Source organism: Buteo buteo, chromosome Z (assembly GCF_964188355.1).
Source record: "Buteo buteo chromosome Z, bButBut1.hap1.1, whole genome shotgun sequence".
NCBI classification, from domain to species: Eukaryota; Metazoa; Chordata; class Aves; order Accipitriformes; family Accipitridae; genus Buteo; species Buteo buteo.
The window spans coordinates 83,835,386-83,861,081 of NC_134204.1; positions in this window are offsets into that span (position 1 = coordinate 83,835,386).

The window sequence follows — 25,696 nt, forward strand, 5'->3', positions numbered from 1 at the left end:
ACATATGCTTGCAGATAACTGTTCTGTAATTAAAAATGCAATTCAGTAGAGTGTTCACTTGAGATCATAGGTGGATGCATAGGAAATCCTGACTGGGGCTCTGCAGCTTTCTGTGGGGCAGGAGCTGGGGGTGCTTTTGGGGGGAGCATTGTTTTACAGGAGACATGGAGATGAGGGTAGAAATGTTGCACTCTTTTAATGTGCTCCACCTCTTCCCGAAAGAAGATAGAAAATAAATAAAACAAGCAGGTATTGTGAAAAGGCAATTAGGAGCCACTGTACATGTAAATTACAACCTTTCATTTTTGAAAAGGGCAAAGGATAAAAAGAAGGAATATTTATGAAATGTTTACACTATAATTAGTAGTGCAGACTGCTCAGCTTTTTACTTACTGAAGCTGATACTGGAGCTGGAATTAGGCCTTTGCCAAAGACTTGTAGGCCCATTTCATTTTTTTTTTTAAAGGAGGAAGCATCAGAAACCTATGAAAAAGAAATTGCTACAGAACTTAGCTTTGTCAATTAATGTGCATCTTGCCACTATGTCACAAGGGGATTTTTTGCCAGTAATGCATAAAAGTCACCTTAGCCAGCAACAGCCACTGATAACTAAAAAATAAAAATAAAAATAAAAGACCCTGCCAAGATACTATGCTGAAGAAGTTTTGGGAACTGCATCACACAGAGTCTGGTAAAAATCTGTGGACTTTCTATGCCTGCATCTTAATCATCTGAAAATGACACTCTGTGGGTAGGTACTCCTGGAGAAGATTTTGTTTGGCTGAGCAATAATGGCTCATTTTTCACTCATCTTATCTGTTTTTTCTTTCTTTTTTTTTATTTGGAAACTCATTGCAGAAATCCTCAGGCTATTTTTTTATGGTTTTTTCATTCTAATCAGGATTAGACTGAGGCATTGATAATAATGGACTTCTTGATAACATGCTTAATTGCCAACTTCCCTTGCTTTCTGCCAAGGATAGCTTTGCCATGGTACTTCTGCACTGGTTTAGACCACTTGCTTTTGGCACGTACCCATCCCTTGCAGATTTGCTATGTGGAAACACTCTACTTAAATTGATAGTGCTACTTCTAAAGCATCCCAGGAAGTCAGGTGTGATGGTTTTACAATTAGGAATAGCGTGCTCTTCTGATCGTCAGGGTGGAAATCCTGGTAATCAGTACTGCATGCAGACAGGTCACCCAGTGGAATCGCTCTGTCCTTTCTTGGCCTGGCATGAGGAGCAGAAAGGAGCAAAAATCTTCACAACACCATCTATTGTCCCTGGAGCGAAGGGCATTCACCACGCAGTGTTTCTCACTCCATGTGTCTGCAGATGTCCCTTCATACGGCATTTTTGACGAGGGCCTTGCAGGTCTCAGGCGCTGCTGCATCAGATGGCTGGGAAGCAGGCGTACAGAAAGGGTGGCTTCTCACCAAATATATGTCTGTGGAGGGAAGTGGAGGGCTGATGAGATCCGGTGGAAGAATACAGTTATGAGTTGACTTTTGCAAATGGAGCACGATCAGATTAAATTAATCATGTTAATTGAAATCAACCCATGACACTGGTTAGAGCCTAAAAACCACCAATCTATGATCTCCTCTCACCATCAACAGAGAGCAGTTACGCTGTTCCTATAAAGCACATAAACCCATCTCTCTGCTTGTTTTCTCATTTTGTCTCCTTCTTCTCTTACCACTCTGCCTGCCTGACTGTAAAGACGATGTCTTAGAGGTTGAAAATGAAAGTATAAGAAAGCACCTACATTTTATCTGTGTGCACTGTTCTTAACCTGTGGATAAACATACGCTTCTCTGTTTTTCCAAGCCATGATGCCCCAGCTCTCCCTGCTCCCTCAGGGTCTATCACAAAGTCTCCTGCTGTGGGCAAATTAGGTTGTGATCTAAAAGAAAAAAAAAAAAAAAAAAAAAAGAGAAGTTTGTTTCCAGGTTTTGATGGACACAGAAGGTTGCACAAACCTGCAGAGTGATTTACTGCATATTCTTGGTGTGTCAGGCAAGTTAAATGTTTGTGGAATTACGATTGCAATTACAGGACTCGGTGGCTGGAAGAAAAAAACACCAGTTCAGGGTGACCGATAGCCATCACTGCAGGTGCCAGGATGGGTACTGCTGTGCAGTACCAGTGCAGAGCCAGAGCTGTCCTGCTAAAGGGTTCACAAAGGAAAATCCACTTTGGGGCAGAGTAAAGCAGCTGCTGGTGGCGAGGAGGACTTTGGGAGCCTGGACAGTTGGCACGTGTAATTAGTGATCAGCTTTGTCTAGGTACAGGGTAATTTCACCTGACTCCCCAGCACAAAATATCTGTGGCTGGATACCACTGCCCCAGTCACAGCCTGAGATGCAGTTAAGCTGTTTAGGGCTGTAATATGAGGAAAAGTGGGAAAACTCATGTGCAGCATTGCCCCGTGAGTTGCACATCTTTTATACGCGAATGCCAACTGAGAGCGCTACACACACACGCGACTCCTCTTAAATTTGTTCACTGAATCAGATGCTATTTTACACCAAGAGGCACCTGTGGAGGCCACATTGTCCAGCCCTGCTCTCAGAGCGATCCAGGTGGGTCGGGCTGTGCGGGGACACATCCAGCTGAGTTCAGACTAGCTCCAAGGACGGAGAGGCTGCAGACGACCTGGGCCACTGCTGCCTCCATGGTAATAAGCAAATAAACAAATAAAATAAAATAAAATAAAATAATTTGCCCAATCCGGTGGCTTGCCGCCCCATGCATCTTAGCACGTCTGCTACAAGCATCATGGCTGTTTGCAGGTGAGGATTCCCATCATCATACAATCAAGTGCCCAACTGAGACTGTAATTAAGAAACGGTAACGCAGACTCCAGGTGCTCAGATATCATAGCAATGAGCGTAATGTAAATGCCCAGAAAACCTACACTAGCAAGCATCGTTTTAAAAAAAAGGCTCAGAAGCCTTCCGAAGCATTAATCTGGGTTGAGGAGCATGTGTATAATGTGCCCCTTTCCATATGGTGATGCTTTAATGTGACAAGGCTGAAGCTATGAGAGTAGGCATAATGCACAGCCATCCTCTCCACCTTTGCTTCCCCATCACCTGGCAGCAGTTGTCTCTCCTTTCTTCCTCTCTTCCTTTCCTCTTTCTCATTCCTAAAATAATCCTTTCACATCAGCACAGCTAATAGAGTTTTTATCAAGCCGGACCCCTAGTCTGTCGTAATTCTGTTTTTCCAGTCACCCTGTTTGTTCAAGTTAGAATAAAATTATTTAAATCAGTTTCTTGTAATCTTCAGTTATTTATAGATAAAATGATTTACATGTTTGTGAGCTATCTGCTGTGGGCACAGTATTACTGAAGGCTTTTCTTTGGGGATTACACCACCATTTAAGTTTATTTTCTTGTTTTCCACATCATGTTTTGATCTCCTAAAGGAAATAACTTATTCTCTCTATCTCTTTCCTTCTCCTGAAGATAAAATGCCCACTTTTGGCTACATTTATTTAAGAGAGTAATGTAGTTTATCAGTTTGCTTGTTTGGAACTAGAATTGAATTTGTGTTTGGAGACCATATGGCAAAATCGCTCCTTTTTTTCCTCTGTGGTAAAAGAAATTCAGGAGAATTTTATCTATAAATCCTACATCTAACACTGATTATTTGGTCCCAAGTCTGATCCTCATTGCACTAATGTAAAGTTGGCTTATTTCTGTTAAAGCTGGTAGAGTTACATAATGGTAAATAAGGTGCTAGTAAATTAAAATTAGCTGTGTGCATTTACAGTAGAGTGAAACAGTTGCAATCCAAAATAACCACACTTGGTAAGTCAGATCTGAATTTGCCCTGTCTTGTTTACTCCCTGTGCTGAGTTGAACTCAGTTGTTTCTTTTATGCAAATGGTTGGCATATCTAATATAATGGAAGACTATGAATAAATATCATGTCAGCTGACATGGGTTACGAATGAGTTGACAGTCATTTCCCAATTATTACCAAAGATTACCAATCATATTTCACAAAAAGGAAAAGGAATGCTCTTTGTGTTTGGTTGGTTTAGACTTTATCAGAAGAATTTTTAATGTATGTGTGATGGGAACTTCTCCAGCCTACAAACCAAGGACCGTTCTGGTTTAGGTGGACGTTAAAGATTTCATTAGGATTTTCTTGTTTAAAAAACCATTGGTCACTGCACCAATGCAGTGTGTCACCCTGTTGTAGACTTTCAGCTGTGCAAAGAGATATTTCCCCTTTGTACCTGTGATTCTATTTAATTCTGTCTAATTTTAATATAAAATTAATATAGTAATATTAATTAATATTAGCAACAGATATTTAAATATGCATACATCTAAAATAACAAAGAAAATTCAGTGACAATGAATTTGTCACAAAGGAGTTCAACTTTCAATTTCCTAGTTATGATGAATGCAAATGGTAGTACCATTCTAACTTTATAGGAACCAAAGATGTATTTTACACAAAAAAATTTAGAAAATGTGGTTTAGCCCATTTTTTCTTTTTTTTTGTGTGTGTGTGTGTGAATTTTGTTTTGCCGTTATCTTGGAAACCATTAAAAAAAGATATTTTCTCAGTTACGCACTCTGCACTGTTGAATTTACTCCACTGCAAAAGGGCGATACAAAAGCCCAAATTCTTATGCCCTTTTAAAAAGCAACTAACCAGAAGGAGAAAAAACTAGACCACCAGAAAGTACACAATAACCCTGAACTAGCAGAGAGATGAACACGTTATTTAAGTCCCTCCTACAGCTCACTAATTTTTCTGCATATGACAGCTACTGTGGGAGCATACATGGGACTCCGAAGGAGGAATGTGGGTGGAAGGGAGCTGAGACTGATTCAGTTCTTGCTCCTGCCTTGGTTGGTACCTTCAGGCAAAACATTGACTCCTTATGAGAAGGAGCTTTTACACTTCTTTTTTTTTTTTTTTTTTTGGAAACTTTGCCTCCTCATTTTATTTTGCCCACCCTGCAGTACAAGGAACATATAAATCCTTAGAACTGTTTTGTTGTTTGTTTGGTTTGGGTTTTTTATAAGAAATAATCAATATTCAAACAATTGAGTTACTAATCCATTAGACTGCAGTTTGGTCTCCCTTCTTCAGATAATCTGTGAAAAAGAAGCAACCAATGAGTATGTTAAGCCTGGGGAAGCAGAAGCTAATTTAAAATACATAATGCACATCTTCCCATAAACACATTTTTGCAATACTGTCAAGTTCTGCTTTAAATAGGTTAAGACTCCAACTCAGGAAAGCTTTCCTGTTTCAGGAAGGGTATATGAGGACTTGCTTAACTTTAAGAAAGTGCTCACACACCTGTAGAGTGAGTGGGGCTAAGCAGATGCCTCAGATAAAGCCCATGGGCAGGACGTTTATGTCCTGGCTCTGCACTGCTTGTCCATGGCCGTGATGAGGTTTGCCATTCCTGACCCCAAAACAGTTAGCCGCACTGCCCTGATTTTTGCAGACAGTGTGAGCATTTCAGAACTGGATTCACAGCAGCCAGCACGTATTTGGGGTATGTGTTTAACTGTTAGTTACAAATAGTCCTCATTGAGGGGCAAGTCCCTTTCTTGCAATCTTCACAGTTTAATATGAGATAGAGGAGTTAACAGATAAACTGGTAAAATATCTTAAAAAAAAATCAAACACCTTAAACAATAATTTAATGTGTCCCCTTGATCACCTAACCTTCCTGCTAACTATAGATCCATCTCTTCCAGGACTTGTTAAAAAAAATTCAAAACTCCACCACTTCAATATGAGAAAATTCCCCCTTTCCCCCCAGGTGTAAGTGATGTCTGCGCATGCCCAAAAAACAGGGAAGGAATTTCTTCTGTGCAAATTTTCCACATATCCGAAGATATAATGATTTTAATATCTGTCACCTTAACTGAGGATGAAAGCAGGAGTTTTATGTCTGTATAAAAGGGGTTTTCCTAAAGGGATTCATCATGTGCTTCTAGCCTCTAAAAAGCCCACAGTAATCCTCTCCAGGCAGCATATATCTGTATCCAGAGAAGTTATGTTTGGTACTTTTTGAGGGTTTCATTGCTTTTTTTAGGCTTCTGTATTTTGACTGATAATTATTTAGGGAACTTGGCTTTACAGGCAGAGGCAGACAAAAAAATAGTCTCCATGAAATATTTTAACACTGTCTTAAACACTACTAAAATAGGTTTTTTGTAAGCACATATTGCCTATCCAGAATGCAGGATGCGGAGGTACAGTGTAAACATTTTACTGATGCTCATCTGCAGGGAACTGCCTTATCACAGTGGAGTCAGTTATGTGAAACCTGACCAGCCACTTTTACACGGATAAAATCTGTATTTGAGGCTGCATCGTATATCCTGTGTATTTCAGAAAATATCTAGGGTCCTTCTGTCACTTATTCTATCCAACATTTTCTGCTAGTAAATGTTAAAGAGGAGATATTCCTTCCTGTCCTCCAGCTTGCTTCAGCCAGTGTTCATCTGCCTCTTGTGAGATCCTCTCCGTTTCTCCTTTCAGATCTGTTTGCTTTTTTGCACCCAGTTTCTTTTATTTCTTTTTCCTTCCCCTTCAGAGCGGAGGTGGTTAAAGGCTGATATCACAGCCCTCAGCATATGACCACCAGGTCCAGCCCGAAGGGCAACGGGGCTCTGGTGACTCGCATCTCCGTACGGCTTTCCAAAGCCATCAGATCACACCCTAAAGAAAAATTCAGTTCAGAGCATAAATTAAAAATTCAAGTCACTGCAAGAATGGCTAAATTATGTGAGAGAAAATAAGTACATATATTGAGTCTGACTCCCAAAAAACATGCATGAAGTTTGATGCAAAAGCAGCTGACTGAGGTGAGAGTGAACTTCATCTTTTCTTTTTTGGAGGGGTATTTGTCTTTTGTGAGGAAATACAATCCTCTGTCTTTTCTTACATGTGCCTCAACATTTAGGGGTTCATACAGACACTGAAATACTTTGGTTAGGAAATTACTGTTTGAGCTCAACAGATGTTGAGGCCACAAGAAACCACTGTGATTTTCCAGCCTTGCTGGGTTATATTGTATACGTTAAACCAGAACTGTTTTCACCCTGATTCGGGGAGTGGAAGGCATCCTTCCATTCAGACAATTTGCGCCCAGCTGGAGTGTCTTCCCAGGGAGCTGTATCACAGCCAAACCTTTTTTGTGATTTTCATTTTCAGGTTTCTCTGTGTACTTAGACAAGCTGTAATTTCAAGAGTATGATTATACGAATCCTGCACATTGTAATCCACCTTCTTCCAAAAACGTGTGATTTGCTTACCAACAAACAGTCCATTGCACTGGAGTCATAATTCAGCAACTATTCAAGCAGATGGCTGGTTGAAAATGGACTTGATGATAACGAAGAGAAAATATGCTGAAAAAATATGCTTAATGTCTGGCACTGCCAGCTACTATTCTTCCTCTTTTTCTGCAAGCCATTTGATGTTCCAGTGGAACAGTTAGTGTACAACATCTTCCCCAGCATCTTCTTCCCTCCACTTGCTGTTTCACAGTCCTGGGCATCAGTTCAGCCCTCACTCCTCCACCATCTCTTCTCTGACAGCCAAGCCAGCTCACAAAGTTTCATCTCACAGACCACTATCCTCCCGTTTGGTCTGACACAGTTCCTAGGGTTGCACAGGGCATCAGGTCAGTGAAACAACTCAAATAAAGAGATACATAAACAAATGCTTATTTTTTTTAAAGTTATTTTAAGGTGGATTGCTTGAATCAAATTCTGCTAAAATGAAAAGCAAATCCCCCAAATATTTTTTTTATCCCCAAGCTGCTCCTCCTCTCTCAGTCCCTCCTCTCTCAGTCCCTCCTCTCTCAGCCTCCAGAAGGGCCAGAAGGGGAGGGGTGGATTTATAGCTAAAATGCAGCTTCATTTACTTCTCCTTCCTCAAATTTCTTTGTTGCATTTCTTCACTAAGTTAACAAATGGGCCAATTAAAAAAAAAAATAAATAACCTTTGTGTGTGAGGTACAAAACATCAGCCACATTAGTTCTGTTTTGTTTATTCTTGCTGGGAGGGCTGTTGCCAAATGTACTTTCCCTAAGCTCATGCATGCTGGTACAGCATGCTGGGCATCACGCCACGCGTGGACATGGACCTGGCCCCCATGGTTGGGATGCCTCCCATGAGAGCCCCCCTCTTCAAAAAGCCGTGCCTGTGGGCTGCTCTCCCTGATAGACCTCAAATGCACTGTCCTCTCTGGGAGGGATTTGCACAGGATGGAAAAGCGAGGATGACAGTCCCTGCCAGTGCTGCAGTTCTTGTAAATGAAAATTAGTATAATGTTTTTTGTGATACTGTGCGTAGATGTGCGTTTCCTATTGTGAATAAGTGTGTTTCAGTATAGACATGTAATGGAAGTCCAGCTGTCTATAACTCTGTCTCTCGGTATCTCTCTTTCTCTGCTGGAGTGTAATTTCACCTCTCTATTTATACTATTACAGTCTCAATTTTATGTCTGTTTTCTAAAAGTGCTTGATTTAGGCCATTTGACATTTCCTTGCGCTAACGTGCTCTCATCCAGGGAGAATCCTGGTTTGGAGGGAATATTAATATTTCTATGAAGTAGGAGAACAGAACAGGGATGAGAGGCAAATGCAGTAAATAGCAAATAGCTTTCTGCAGGGGAAGCTTTCATCTGGTGATGACACTAGTCATCCATGATGTCTGAATAAACAGGGTTATCATGATTAATGGTAATTAATTGTAGCGTTGTTATTGCTTGTTTTTTTATTTTGCTGCAGGCTCCGTGGAAGATGCCACATGAAGATGTTGCACCCATCCAAGGCACTTGCAGGCTACAGTGGGCTTGCTTGGGATTTACAGCATTGGGTCAAATGCAGATCCAAATTTCAGCCACCTCTCCTTAGAAATAAAATAAGACCTTTGAGATAACTCCAGAGTGGTCCTGGAGGGAAACGCTCTGCAGTGGCACTGTATGCATGGCAGGAAAAAAAAAAGGATGGTGTGAAATTGGCAAATGACATTGCAGGATTTTGCGAGTGTTACCTGTGCTCCTTCCTCCCCCTTTTATGGCTGATATCGTGTCTCGTGGCACATACTGCTTTAAGTCAGCCTGTAAAGCCTGCAGAGGCAGGGAACCCCCCACTTTCTGCCACAGGTGCCACCAGGGAGCCCCCCCTCCTCCCAGACCCCCTCCAAGCACGAAGCCTGGTATAGCAAGACCTTCCTGCATGCAGGGTTGTGTCCAGCTCTGCAAGGTTTCTTTATTCACAGATTTAGAATTCCCAGACAGGGGCTTTTACTGATTTAAAAAATTTAAATCTGAGGATGGATCACAATTAGGAGTTGCACTGCACACGCAGAAGTCAGAACTGCTGTCATATAGGAAACAGGGGTGGTATGCTCTCGTATGATTTTAATTGATGACAGTATTATTTTGGAAATATTTATAGCTGGGCTAATTTTTTTTTGAGCTCTTTCTCACGTTCCTGGAGCACAATAGAAAACTGACTAAATGAAACCTTTGAGCAGTGTTTTACCATGTGAGATCTAGGTTAAGTTAAAAAAAAAAAATGGAAACGAGTTGACTTACAGTAGTTTTCGATTTATTTTATAGCAGGTCTGGAATTAGTTTGAACTTGTCATTGCTTTGGCAGGGAAAATAAACATTAAATAGAAGCAAAGTCAATCACATTTCAACATTTGCATTTTTACCATTGAGTGTGTTTACCTGAATTATCATCTTGTAGCAGACATCTCTGCTTTGCTTTGATCTTGCACTACCAAAGGTATTCTACAAGAAGCAGTCATTAAAAACCCCCCACACAATTATGACAATTTCTGTAAAGCTCATGAAGTAATATAAGGTGCAAGGCTTTTCATTTTAATTTTAATGTGTAGTGTAGAATTAAAAAATAATGAAATGTTTTAAAGAATCCTTACATTTTACTGCCCCCCCAGTACAGCAGCAGGAGATGTGTGCTTAATGTGAAGGATGATGGCAAAATGCACTAGATTTTCTATCTAGCAGGAAGATTTATAGTTTGGGTAAGATACCAGGTGACAAACCAATTGTGCAATTGAGCTAATAGGAATAAAACATTTTGTGAAGCTTGTGAGCTGTTATTACAAACACTTGTGTAAATATGGTTTAGTTCATTGTTACCTCTTCAAATTATGCTTATGTACAGCTCCAAAGTGCAGCCTCTGCTTTCTTGTTTGAAATGCCATTGACTGAACCAGCTTTTTTTCATTTATATAAATATATTTCCTGTGTTGTCAGAGAGTACAGGAAAATAAGTCTCTCATGTGAAACACAAATAGGCCAGAGAAAGGAGTCCCACTAGCAAAAGAAAAGTCTTCAAACATCAACAAAACAAAGTTTGCAGTTAATTAATCACCCAGTTTTGAATACTTAACTGTTTTTAAGAGTTATTGTAACACTGATGAGCAGTGTGTGAGCACTTAAGAATTAACAGGTAATCCCCACACTTCTTCCTCTCCCGTTATGAAATATTATAGGTTAGTACAAAAGCAAAATAGATACAAGAAATTGACCATCATGAACTCATAGTAACAAGTCTAAATACAATTTTTAATATGCATTAGTAACAAAGATAGTCCCATTCTCCATCATAAATGCCACAAGAGCATTTGACTGACACTATTGTGCACTTTGCTATCTCTAGCTGCTTTAAGGGCATTCAAGCACTGAATTACTTTAGGGGAGGAGAGCTGGGTTTTTGATGCAAGAGCTCCACTGGAATCTGCAGCTAAATTGCCAAGATCAGAGCTTGAACCACAACCAGTATGCAATTCACAATCCTTAAAGAGTAAAACATTTAATCATGTTGGAAAATGCAGGACTTTATAGATGGCTTTTAAATTTGCAACCCATCAGATGTCACCTTGGCCAAAGGGAAACTAGGAGTGGGGATCATTTGGCCAAACACAGGCATAATTCTTGGCAATAATTCTTCTCATGCAAAGGTAGGCATCTAAAATAGGCTGTATGAATCACGCTCTGAAAGTGCTCGTTAATGACGAGGGCAGTCTGGGGTGACCAGCTCCTCCCTCGCCGCAGATGCCTGGCCCTGCCGAGGAGCCTGTCTTGGGTGACCCGCTGTACCTGACTCTCTAGCATGGGTGCAAACGGGTCCAAAGTGGGATTCATCTCCCTGTGCTCCAGCTTAAATCCAGAAGGGAGACAGTCACAGTCAGCAGGAGAAAACAAAGATTTCCAGACTGCAGTTGGCCATCTCCAAAATTAAGTGTCTCTTCTGCCACTGTGCCTGGGCAAGTCACCCTGGAGAGACATCCCTCCTCAAATCCTTCCTTAGATCCACATAAAAATGATTTTGTTGTATTATGGAAGTGGATTTTTCTAGTCCACTCCAACTAAAAAGATGATCTTTCTCGTTTGGATTGTTTTTTTTTTCTTCTTGAATGTCTGCATTGTGTGTGATTACAATAACACATCTGCTCATAAAATGGGCATGCAAGACTCTGCTGTGAAGAATCAAGGGTGTGGGCATTTGTTCAAAGCTACTGGTAATATATTGCTTGCAACCATCTGACAGATTGCTAATAGGGCACAGCTGTTTTACGTGTTCATGGTTCCTTCGGCCACTCTCCACAATGGAGTGGGAGATACAGCATGTACAGCTAAAACGTTTCCCATTTGTCTGTTTCCAGCAGGGGAGAAAAAAAAAAAAAGCCTCAAATGATGCTTTTCAAGATAAACCCTACAAATAACAATGAATATTCTCATAAAGATTGAAGATAGTTATATACACAGCTCTGTGTGAAATGAGCATTTTTATTTCCTACTGTCTTTTATGTTATATTTTTACAAAGTCCATGGAACATGTCTTCAGTTATATGGACACGTGCAGCATCACTCAGGCAATAATTTCCAAAGATGAACAGAGCTGTAATTCTGCTGTTTTGCGCAAATCAGATTTGCACGTTGTTTCGCGCCTTAACTTTCAGAAATTACTGTGAACAAACCAGACAAAATTCCATTCTTCCCTAAGGAAGGGCAGTCATTAAGGGCAATCCCACACTGATGATCACAGTCTAAATACCTAGATAAAGAACAAATCTTTTGTTAATTTCTATGTAGCAATATAAATGATTGTAAATACAGAATTCTCTTCCATGGGTGAGATACTTTAAATTATCTGTCTTTTAAAAGATCATTGATGATTGAGGTAATGGCCTAGCTATTTTTGTTTTGTGTTGTATACTGAGTGTTTATAAAAAGAGCTGGATCAAGAGCTTTGGAATTGAAGCTTTCTTGATGAATATAACAATGGGTGATGTTGACGTGCAGGACTAGTTTTTCTCACAGCAGGTTAACATTTGCTTTCCCACCATTTGGAGAGGAAGACTTGGGATTTTCTCTTGATTCAGTCATCTGAAAGAGTGTCAAAGCATTAGATAAAAGATTGTGTATTTTTGGACATCATTAAAATTTAATTAACAGAGTGTTGAGAGGGGTGTTTGTTTCTTTGAATTACACATTTTAATTATTTCTCTATCTGATATGTTTTTAATATATTGAGGAGTATTAGCAACACTGTTTGTTTAAAATAAGAATATTCAAATATTTTCTTAATAAAATAGTTCTTGGGGAAGGAAAATTTCCTACAAGATTTTAAAAAACAGCTCTGCACTGTTCCTAGTTCCTTCATAAACACTGGCAGTCTGAAGATGCCAAACAGCAATGGGTACATTTTAACAATTCCAGTCATTTGTGCTGGATCATGTTTGGGTGTTTATGCCCGTTAAAACCAACAGTGGCATTTTTACCTGCAAACCTCTGCCCTTTTGCTTAAATATGGGCGTGGCAACAGATGCACATAAAGGAAAGCTGGTATTGTATACAGATTTTGAAAACATATATTGTGTGCAATTTTGCAACACATGCATGTTATAGGAGGCCAGAAATCCAGCTCTGCCTGGACTCTGCAGTTCTCTAATATGTTTTTACCAGAGCACAAGTGATATTATCCTGCTTTCTCATTTTTTTCTGTCCAGTTATTTGCATACTCAGATGATTTTCCTGAGCTGTCTAACAGCAATCAAGTAGCTGGCAGAAAGATTTGTTTCCTCTAACTTTAACTGTCTTGAAGTGAGACATCCAATTTAAGCAAGCTGTTAAGGTGCTTGTGTAGCATCCAGATGATAAATGATCCCACCTCTTTGAACTCTGATTTCTGGAGGTGCCTCTCTCTAACTGATAATGCCTACCTGTTAGGTAACCCAAATTAGTAGAGATTAATCCCAGTGTAAAGGTCTAAACTGCATCAACTATGTCTACAGAACTCTATGTGCAAACGAGGGGGCATTGCACTGATGTTACAATTAAAAAAAGATGCATAGCTTCTTCATTTCCAGGTCTGAAAAATTGACTTTATATAACATAAGCACATATGTAAATATACACACATGCTTTTGCTGGTACACATGCACTTGTTTATAAACTTATCATTTATTAATACCTACATATGCACACACACAGAGATGCCTGGGTACATAATGCAAAACCAAGCAGATAACTATCCTCCTTAAAATAATAACTGTAGGAGCACAACCTCTGCCTGTAAACTATTCCTGGAATTTCCTTCATTTTCCCTTACAAAGTATGTGCTTTGTAGCTAAGTAAGTGGCTTTTATCCACTTGAAGACATTTATGTGGCCAGGTAAGCAGTCCACTCAGCTGGAATGAATAATAAAAAGGAAACTGTTATTTATGTGGAGAATACATGTTTAAGATCGATGAAGAAAAGACATGTTGGTTTGGAATTTGCTTGCTTATTTCTGGTGAGGATATAGAATCAGTTATAGGACAATACCGACTTTTTTTTTTTTTTTCTTATTGGGTGTTCAAGGAAATCCAGGGACTGGGAAACACCTGTGTCTATCTATAAACATCCTCTATGAAAGCCCTGTGCTCAGGCTGATGACTACAGCTGGCTTTGATTCCCCAAACACGCCTTCACTTCAGCCCTGCTCAGTGAGCTGGCATTACACTACTGGCTTGTTGCTCACAGCTGTCTTCTTGTGGCATCATGGAGCTAAATATGGAAAAATTTCTTTCTTCATTGGGTAAATTCATCTGTGTCCAGCTCATCGGTGTCAAACCCTGAGCTGACATCTCTAAGTTTATTCAAGGTATCTCTCTTCTGAACCCACTGCCCTCACTTGCATGAGGTATTGTTCTCTCGTCTTGTGGCTTCAGCAGTGATTTACAAAATGCAAGCTGATTGCAGAAACCTCTCATTCTGATTGCAAAACAGGTGACATCTACTCCATATGGAGATAGTTGTCAAAGGGAAATTAAGGTTCTTGTTTCAACACTGAGTTACAATTAAAAATGCTCTTAATTTTCGCAGCTTTCCTTTTTCACTCAGAGTTTTGGGAAAAGAAGGCGAGTTGGAAGATGCTGCCTCATCAAAGATGCTGCCTCATCAAACCCAAACCTCTTCACAAGAGAGCACATGAAGTCTAGTGGTGTCAACATCCCAAACAGAGCTTCAGTTGGGTTAACTCTGCTATACAGAAGCATAAAGAAGGCATAACAGCTGGCACATCCTAGAGAAGCGCAAATTGACAAAACATGGGAGAATCAAGGACCAGAAAGAGAAAACTGATAAATAGTAAGAATACATTGGATAGGCTTATGTGTGGTAGGTTCAGTATAGACTGATGGAGATTATTTCTGACAGTGTGTGGTTTTGCTACTTTACTGAGGAGTATTGTGTATGTTAAAAATGCCTTTAAATTATGGGGAAAATTCATCAGGCATGAGGGGAGAAGGTGGGGAAATCCACCCAGAACTATTACATGCAAGGATGCAACCTCTTGGTCAGGACGCTCCTCCACCACAAGATGCTGACAAAAATTAATACATAGCTGCCTGGTTCTTATGCTATTTCCTAAACACCTGCTATTGACCTTGGTTGGAGACAGGATAAAGGGCCAGATGGATATGACTCACTAGAAGCTGTTGTCATGTCCTTAAGGCACAAGGTGAGTTCGGGTGTCACCAACGACATAAAAGGTAGCTGGAATGTGTTCTGTAAGAACAGTAGTAGTGAGACAGAAGAGAAAAGGAAGGGTTGATTCACTGCTTAGGGGAAAGAAAGATACACTAATGACAATCCAGCAACAAAAGAGTTTAGTTTGTTTTTGTTTTTCAGTCATTACTTGGCTGAAATCAGTTCTCATGGCCAGCAGTCATGTTGAAAGGGCAAAATTCCAGCTACTGAAGGGAAAGAGCAGGTTAGGGAGGATTTAGGTTAAGTTACTTGGTTTTAAGTCACCAGCATTGATGAAATTTACCTGGAGGTACTAGACAGTTGGTTGAAACAATTTATCTGAGATGTCGGAGGAGTAAAGGCATACAGGGGCTGGTGGCTTTTATCCAGTTCAAATATCAACATTCACCATTTCTCTAGCTGAAGCTTCAAAGTACCACAGATGCTGTAGTCTCACTGCAGTGTCAAGCAGGAGGCAAAACTGAGTTGCACTGAGACCTCTTAAGCTTTCAAAACAAAAACCTAATCAAGAGAAATGTAGCAGGGAAAAAAATCACATAAGCTACTTTTTTAATAGTCCTTTTTAAAGTTTGCTCATGTTTCTGTTTTCTTCCCTCTAATGAATTTGCCTCCCACCATTACTTGTCCCACAGAATTTGTATGTTGACTTCAAGGTATTGCATCCATGCAGCACCATGAGGGGTGTAGGAAAAACAGAGCTTATAATTTTTTTTTATTAGTGCGGTGGGAAATGAAGAAGAATGCCAAGAATCAGTTGAAGAATTGTCTTAATTGGAGATATTCAATAAAATAAGAAAAGAACTAGCATCTACTTTTTATTTTTTCTGCTGCTCTTTAGGATATCTGATTTGATTGGCACCCATTGATGGCAACACGATTGACACAAAACTACACTCCAGCAGCACAGTCAATTCCAATGCATTTAGATATCTATGATTTCTTGCTTTTCCAAGAATAATCGGACCAAAGATTGAATTCCGAATGTTGCATGCTGAAATTTAGAAGCTGAGATGAGCATTGTCCTTGAGTGGTAGGCACTGGAGTCCACACATTGACATGCAAAGCCAGTTACACCAGCCTGCTTCTTTTAAATAAAATCAATACAATGTAATATTGACAGTTTCTAAGTATACTCTTCTACAGTTGCTGTTAGAAGACAAAAAATGTAATGATCTAACTGGTGTGAGATGTGGTTAAATTGCAGTTCTGTACTGTTTAAAGACACCTTGTTCACCAATCCTAACACTGGTGAAGTGTGCAATTTTTTTTAATATGAATAGGCAGATTCAAATCTTACCTTCTTAATGTTTAGGCTGAAAAATGCTGTTTTTCTGAGCATTTTGCTATGCAAAATACACAGGAACATTTCCATGATATTAGGTAATTCAGTATCAGATTTATTTGTTATTCCAAGTGGAATGGTGACGTTTGAGCTGAATGCAACTGTGAGACTCAAGACTAGTGCTGTGTTGGGCTTATTGTTTCCTGCATGCTCTAAAGCAATCAAACAATTCTGCAAATGTTCTTCAAAGAATACATCCAGAATACTACCTCATTAAACATGTCCTTGGCTTTTGTTCCATTTCCTACTTCAAATTGCTGCTTTTAGTTCTGAAATGACCTCTTGTAGCAGTGAAATTTTATTAACTCTTCAATCCACTGGCACAGAGATGAAAACAACAGTGATCAGGGAAATGAAAAATGAGTGGTTTGGGACTGACTCATATGGCAGAATGGCACAAAATGGAAGCAAGTTCTACGGCTACATGATGGCATGTTGCTTGATATTGGTGGTATTGCCTTCATCCTCCCAGTAGGCTGATGATCAGTGCTGTAGACCCATACCTGTCTGTCTTCTGGCTTTCTGTTAAATAAAGCGGGACTAATTTTGCCCTCAAATACTCTTACTGTATGCATACACTTAAGGTCCAAATTTTGCGGTCTTTGCCTTTTTGCTTTCTGTTGCACAATATCCATTTCAAATCTTGAGCGAGATTCACTTATCCCATGAATTATTCCTAAGCAAGCAGGGTTAAATGAGCTCCCATGAAAGATGCTCTGAAGAGGCAGTATATATTAGAGTCACAGTTCAGTCCTTGATTTCTCTCTTCAAAAGTGGAAGGAAGACTCAGCAGCCCTTTAGCCAGCACAGTTTACTCCTTGCTCGGCACTGTGTTGGCATTAGCTCGAGCGTTTAGAGGTCAGGGAAACGCCTCGGAGTTAATGGGAAGCAGGTTGGTAGTCCACAGGCAGATTTTCCTCTTTTCCTGACTGTGACCTGCAGTTTGTCTGATATCCTCGACAGTCACTCACATGGAAATGTAGCTGGACCTCCAGCTAAACGCACCTTGCTCAGTGCGCCAACCATTAATTCCACTCATTAATTTAGGTGTAAGAAAGCAAGGCTGTCAGGCCCGGTATCCACTGAAAGTCCACGCTGCTTCGTTTCTCTCTGAAATGAATGCTGAGCAGAAATTAGCTCTGCCCTGGCTGCAAAGAAGTGATGCCAAATGCGCCTTTTATTCCGCCATTGCCACCAGGCAGGTTTGAACACTATTTCCAAAACAGTTGTGATACACAGAAATAAATTCACAGCTCTCAAAGCCATTTACATGACAGTGATGAGCATGTTGTGGTCATATATTGTGTGCTTCCAAATGTCAAAAAAAATCCTTTATTTAAAAGTAAGTAGTGCTGTGCTATTTTTAATTCTTCTGTCGCTACAGAATGGTGCTGCACAGAACTTTAGACTTTACCCATAACCATAATACCCAGATTAAAATAGATCAAGATCAAAAAGAGAAACCTTTTCATCAGCTCAACTTCCTGAAAGGCCTAGAAATGGGATTTTAAAAGAATTTAAAGATTTTAAGTAGGACTCCAGCCAAAGAGATGTATTTAAGCAATATGAGCTGTTTATTTTAGTAGAAAATTGGGAAAAACATATGCATTAAATAAATCAAAAGTTATGTTGTATTGGTGGAAAAAGTGTTCTGAATAGTCAGCAGGACATGGCATGAAAAATGGTCAGGGGCTGTGTTACACACACACACACACACACACACACAGCTAATCTCACAGTTTAGCTTTATAATCTTTGTTTAATGCAATTTCAACAAAGATTTTGCCTCCAGAAGATCTACAGGATTTCTGAAAAGCTAAACTCTATAATCATAAAATTAATGTAAAATAGCAATAAAAATACAAGTGACTTGAAACTGGTTTAAGGGTTTTTTTCATCGAATTTTACATTTTGTTTAATATAAAGCTAAAATTTTATTGCTGAGCATAAGAAACAGAAGGATAAAGGAGGAAGTTTTGAAAAAACAGTAATTTCATAGAGAAGATGAAGATAGATAGTTCTCTAAGAAACCTTTAAAGAATGAAATATACATAGCCACATTTCATAGAAACAAATTGGTTTTTAATTTTAAGTTATAATTTATAATTGTTATAAAATAGGAAAATCATGCTTTAGGTACTGATCATAGCTTTTCTTGTTGATTTCCATTTCAAAATTCTCACTGGCTGTAAATCACCATGTTTCTGAAGTTTATATATGTTTAGAATGAAACAATGTCCTTAACTTATTTGTCCATTAGGGCCCATGGTGCTGAGAGCAAGCAAGCAAGAAAGTAAGCAAATAGGAATTTAACAGAAGAGCTGCATTTCCAGTACACGGTGCAATAGGTGAATAATGAAAGGGCCTAAGTAAAAGTTACTGTTAAATCCTAAGCAAGCAAATAAATAAATATTTTGGTGCAGTGGTTGTACATGCATCTCAAGGGTATTTTGAACCTTTTTCATCTTCCATTTAGTTTAACTCTGTGTCAACTCGGTAGACTTGCTCCTAGCTGAAGAACCCAGTCAAGTACTCAGACCTGCATGGGTTAATGCATATCTCTGAAGATGCACATAAATTAGCAGTCTCTGAGCACTCTCCAGGTTCTCCCTGCGTGACTCTGACTTCAGGATTCAAGAACTGTACTCCAGCATGAAGAAACACACACCTTGCAATTTTGCATGCACGAGAAACAGTGCATGTGCTAAATGTGCCTTATTCGATTTGTTCAAAAGCTGGGGATGATCGATGAATCCTTGAAGAAAAATTAGAAGTAAACTGAGAATCAGATTTTTACTTATTTTACACTCTTGTGGTGCCTCCTCCCAAGGATTTTTTTTTATGCTACGTGCTGTCCAAAAGCAGAACTCTCCCTGGCCCCAAAGCAGTGCAAACTGCACATCTCACTATACAGTTTGTCAATAATTAATGTCTTCAGAATATTCCGTGATCCAGATAAAGACCAAGTTTTCTTTTTGCTGCTAACATATTTTGTTTCCAAAAAATTAAGAACTGTAGCTGTATTTCCCAGTATTCAGTAATCCATCTTAAGTGCTTTTACGCAATGCAGCTAAGATACCTCATCTGTAAACCAAAGCAAAACAAAACAAACAAAACAAAACAAAGTTAGCATTAACTCTTTATTACAAGATAAATACCATAAAGTAAACTGCTTCTCTCCACAGAAATCAAACAAAATGATCGATGACTAAGGTGTTATCTTTCTGCACTGACTTTCCACTTCAGATATTAAGAAAAGCAAAGAAAAAAGAATTGGTTTTAAGATGTGGAAAACATTTTCTGATGGTGGTGATAATCACATTAACATTTTCATAGGTATTCATTTATATAGATACTTAACAAAAAGATACACAAAAGAGGGTGGGAGTGAACTATGTTTTCATTCATGTTTTTTAAAAAAAGCAAAAAAAAAAAAGAGAATTCAGAATGCCAAACTTTGACCCTGGTGTCATCCATTAAATTCTCCAGTTAATTTTTTATTCAGAAATTAATTTCATTCAAATGTGTTTCAGCAATGGGAAATGTCTCCATGAAATTATATAGTAGCTTTTGAAGAACTAATAGCCGCTTTCACAGCGATGGTGGAACATCATGCAATTTTCAGCACAGATCAAGAATGTTGATTTGAGTTTTCTTAATGCCTCTTTAGCAAGAGGTAGCCAGTGCCCAGGAGTGCAGGCAGCACACCTCGTAGCCTTAAGGGGATGTTTTTCTCTGGACGCTGCTCCAGGGAGCAGGGATACCTCAATATTAGTGGAACCTTCTTTATGACATATCTGGTATTGCCCGCTGAAGGTTCGAGGGGATAATTGTGGTTCCCTCCAAGCCCAGTTAAAATCGGGTTCTTCTGGGAACTGCACTGGGACTACTTCCTAATACCCATCAATCCCACAGGAAAAGAAGGCAAGAGGAGCATTCCTCTAACCCAGATATCAGTGTGGTGAAATCAGTACCTGTTGTCTCTTGATCTTCCATCATTTCACACCACATTGATAGTCCCATAATTTACCTTTTCTAACTTCCTATTAAGATCTGGAAGCAAAGAGCTCCACTTCCCTACTAGCAGGATTTTAATGGAAAATGTTTCTCCTTCCCACCTTACACAGCTGCGATGCAGGTTTATCCCACCCTAAGCATCTGGCACTATTTTTCTCTAGCAGGGAAAGAAAATGAAGTGCACAACCCCAAAACTGGATGACTATTTCAGTAGCTTTACACAGCTCCAGTGAAGAGCAGACAACAGGTAGATGGTGTAGGATTTGTCTTGGTATCAGCCAGTTGGTCTCAATTAGGTGGCACATGTATTTCTTCTTTATAGATTGTTCCACTGCAAAACATGTCGTCCCTGGTTCCCCATATCACAGGAGTATGGAAAGGCTGCACTGCTGCAAACAGTGTGAGGTGCCTGCAACCTACAAGAAACAGCACCGGTTTACACATTGTGGTGCTTTTTTTAAAAAAGAAAGCCTCTGAATAGCGGGAAGTCACAGTTAAACATGTTGCAGAGAGCTATCTTTTACTTGTCACATTACAACTGGTGGTTAGTTTTATTAAACTATGATTGCAAACATCTGCCTGTGGAAGCTCCATCTGAAATGCTTGTCTCATTTCATACACTGCATTGCTCCAGATATCCATCAGCTCCATTTGCAGCAGACTTGATTTTTGGAAGGACTCATCTCCATAACTGTTCTTGATTTATTCAGGTTTCTGACACAGTTTATAATTTTTAAATTTTTACACTTGCAGTGTAAAAGCTTGAAAACAGAATTAAGCCAAAACTTTTAAGTTTATCTTGATGCCAGGAGTCACAAACTTTGTGTGATTTTCATCTGAAACAGCTAATCAATGCAGTAGGGTGTCTGCAAATGTCAGTGAGTCCAGCCTAAACTCCTTGCTCATTACAGAACATAAAATCAGCTAAGGCCAGATCAGTTTTGTGTTTAATTCTATGGCAAACTGACAACAATTTTCCTTGGTTTTTCACTTTCTAACACCTGTCTTCTGTAAAATCACAGTTCCCATCCTTACGCAGTGTGTACTTACTTGCTAACATAATTTAAACCAGGCTATGGAAAGTAAGCATTTACTTCCCAGCAGTTGTTAAAATGCCATTACAGATTGTATTTAAACTTATACATTAAATAAAGAGTAATTATGCTCATGTGAGACATGATGATGATGATGGTGGTGATTAGATCAAGCAGCAGATGTGTGAACATAAATGCCTGCTACCTTATTTTAAACATCAGATGAGCTAAATGGAAGTTTAAGTATCTTTTGGGGAGCATTTTGTTAACTCAATATAAATAATTCTTTAGTTTTTATTCTCCATTTGAAGATATGGTAAATTATAGTCAACTGTTCGTCACAGTGTTGATATCATAGCAGCACTGACGTCATTACTTCAGAGGCAGCTAACTGAGAAACACATTAGGTAAGATGTCTTTTAAAAGGCATAAGCAGGAGAACAGTTTAAAATTCGGTGCTTCTCACCAAACCTTGTAGGTACTTACCATGCCTGTTCTCAACAGTCTACTGCAGCGCAGCCAAGGGTCTCCTTCACTTCTTTTAATACTTAAAGGGGGCTTATAAAGAAAGATGGGGACAGACTTTTTATTAGGGCCTGTAGTGATAGCACAAGGGGTAATGTTTTTAAATTAAAAGGAGGTAGATTCAGACTAGAAGTAAGGATGAAATTTTTTTATGATGAGGGTGGTGAAACACTGGAGCAGGTTACCCAGGGAGGTGGTGGATGCCCCATCCCTGGAAACATTCAAGGCCAGGTTGGATGGGGCTCTGAGCAACTTGGTCGAGTTGAGGATGTCCCTGCTCATTGCAGGGGGGTGGTTGGACTAGATGACCTTTAAAGGTCCCTTCCAACCCAAACTATGATCTGTAGCCTTCTGGGCTTTCTCACCTTTGCCCATCTCATGAGATCTTCAGGGAAACATCTGCTGGACCGCTCATAACAAAAACCAGTGGTGGAGTCAGAATTACCTCCCACCTGTTCTTTGCTATGTTTTCTTTGGTAGCTCAACGGGAGTTTAGGAAACACGGGCTGACATTGCACCTTCACCTGACGGAGCTTTATCCCTTCCTGCAGCCTCTCAGGAGGTGGCCTAACCACCAGATGCCCCAGGGTGGGAGACCCCCTCAGTCCACAGCCTCTGTGTTCTGCATAAAATAGTTCAGATTTCCTGAGCTGGGAAGGGAGCGGCCGTGGGTCGGGCAGTGGATTAGAAAGAGGGGAGGGCTTAGGCAATGAAATTACGTCAGAGGTGAGGTCGTACCTCAGCTGCTGTGACTCCTTAGTGTGAAACACGCAAATGTGAGGAGGGGAGAGGAGGGAGGAGGTGGGTACCACAGGGGTCTCTCAATATGTGGTGCAGGAAGGCAATTTGCATTGCTCAGTGCCACCAGTTTTTTCTAGGCACGGCTGAAGGTCAGGTTTTGCATCCCGGGACCCAAAACCACTTTGGAGTTGTGGAGTGGTAGGACGGCTGCATCACGGTGCATGTTAGAGCAAGACCTGGTACCTGTTGCTTCAATAAAAGAACACAAAGGAAAATTGTAGAAAATGGCAGGAATGGGCTCCTGAACAGAGCGTGTAGGTCTTCGTTCCCCGCTGTCCTCTGCCACGAAACTTCCTCAACAGTTTGGCTGCGATCATATGGAGAGAAAGCAGTGTTTCCACCCAGGCTGTGATGGATGGCCCTAGCTGGAAGGAGCTACACCAGCTATAATGTATTATAAAATCATTTTTAATTTATTAGAAGAAGAAAAGATCAAGGACTGTTTCCACTAACCTTAACCACTTTATTGGTATTAAATCATATTAAGTTGCTGTTATTTTCTTGTATTTGGCATTTTCTTCTGGATGTTTATTCTGATTCACCTTGGCCTCCTGCCAAATGTGCATCAAGTGTCGAGAGTCAGTTCTAAACTCCATTTCCCCTATAAAAAATGAAGAGAGGTAATTATATTTAAGAGCACTGTATAGAAAAAAAGTAGCTGTAATTTACTACTATAGGCAGGTATAGAGAAAAACAATAGCTTTAAACAGACATATCATGTGAGATGCTTGAATAGACCATGTATACATACTGCTTTCATACAGCTTGAAAAAACAGCCAGCGAGTGTGCAGATTACCGAAGCATGAAGCATCGTACAGTGAAGCATTTTAAATCTGATGCTGCAGAAGACAACGTGCCCAATATGGGACGTGAAGACAGCTCAGGGAGATCAGTACCCTGCAAGCTCTGAGTCTGAGAGACAAATTTTTATACATTTGCTTAGCCTAATATTTATTTTCAGACTAACGCAGATAACACATTCATGTCACATAATTGTGAAGCTTTGTGTCAGAGGGAGGTAAATCAAGAAAAACTGCACTGAACTTAGACCAAGTCACAGCTGCAAGAAGAGCTGTGTGAGTGCTCTTATATATACCAATATCATTAATTACTTCACTGAGCTGCTTCTAGGGGCGATGTTGGGTCTTGCAGTCCGCAGGTGATGTATTGACGCTTTAGAAGTTAATCAGTGAGTTGAATATGTTCTGCAAGCTTTATAATTCACTGTATTTTAGACTTACTACTGTAAAATAGTACAACTTGGGCTAGTATTCAGAATATATTCAGAAAACATGCAGATAAAGCAATTAGCCACTTCAGAGTTCACTTATTGGTGACAGTGTCCACACTAATTAAACTGATTAAGAACACGAGTCTCATAAGATGGCCAGGTAAGGACTAAATTTTTCTTATGAGTACAGTAAATAGGTCACACAGTTAAACATCATAAATACTAATTAATTAATATGTTCTACAAATCCAATGGAAATGAGGAGAATTGGCTGGTTTTAAAATTAGACTGGTTATAAATGGTCTGAGATGGTTTTAGCTGCCTAATTCTAGGCAACTAAATGCAAACACTTTGTCCTATCACTGTTAAGAAATCATATTATGTGCAAATTAACTAAAATTTTCTATATCCTAATTGACTGAGTCACATCCTTATCCTTTTGCAAGGAATCCTTCTGTAAATACAGTCCGCCAAATTAAAAATATAACAAAGCACTTAGAAATTTTTCCTATAACCATTCCTACAAAATGTAACTTTAGTATAATAAAACTATCTGTTGAAAAAAGAAAAAAAAAAATTGCTTGTGAAGTTCAAAATTGCTTTTCTTACTGAAATTCTGTGTATTCCATGACCAAAAAGAGAACGTGAACACAAAGGAAATTTTGGGGAAAAAAATTGTAAGAAAAAACTTTCAATATAAACTAAAATTGCACATAGATTACTTTTAAGCACTGAGAAAGGGAAAAATAACATTTTACCAGCAGTGATCTGAACGTAAATTCAGATACATTGAGTCCTTATGAAACTTCTTGAAAGACAGAAAACTGGCTTTTGGGTTTTTATTTTACATGAAAGTTACTTGGATATCCTTTTTTATCAAATTTTGTAGGGTGTTATTTGCATTATACAGTGAAACTGATCTTGGCTATGCATATTTGGGGTTTCTAAGACCATTACAAGATATTTAAAATGTGCCTCCAGTAAATACTAACATCTTCTAAAGAAAAACCTTCAACTTTTACATAAATACAGGGAGAATTTGGCAAAATTTTAAAGGTATAATGTCACCAGATGTAAGAACATAAAATTTTGCTTCTTATGAACTTAGAGGTAGTGAAGGACTTGCAGTGTCTTTCACAATTGGAAAAGAAAAAAACTGGAGCAACCTAACAAACACATTTGTGAAGCAGATATCCTGCCCCAATCTGTTTTGAGTAGCACTGTTTACAGCTGTAATTAGCTCCTTCTTTTCTAAGACATGCTTAGTCAGTCAGAACAATTCATTGCTTTCCAGCTTTGTCTATGATTATCCTCTGCAATAGTCAACCATGTAGCTACCAGATTAGCACGCACAAAATGTGTATGACACCCTTCACCTCAGTACCCTTACGTCAAGGATGTACTTTGGACAAGCATATCAGAATTTTTAATAGTGAAAACAACTGCTTCAAACAACCTTTGGTTGTTTTCGGATGCCCTGGAAACCTCTTTCAGCCCCTGCAAGTCCATAGTCTGGCCCCTGCACATCAGCTGAAATGCGTTGACCTCTTCGTGGGTTCATCCCAATATTCACCCAAAATGTTTTTGGATGTTCATCTGAGCCAAATAGAATCTATAAATCTTTTTGTGATTTACCTATTGCTAGCAGTCTAGTTTGTGCCCAGAGCTA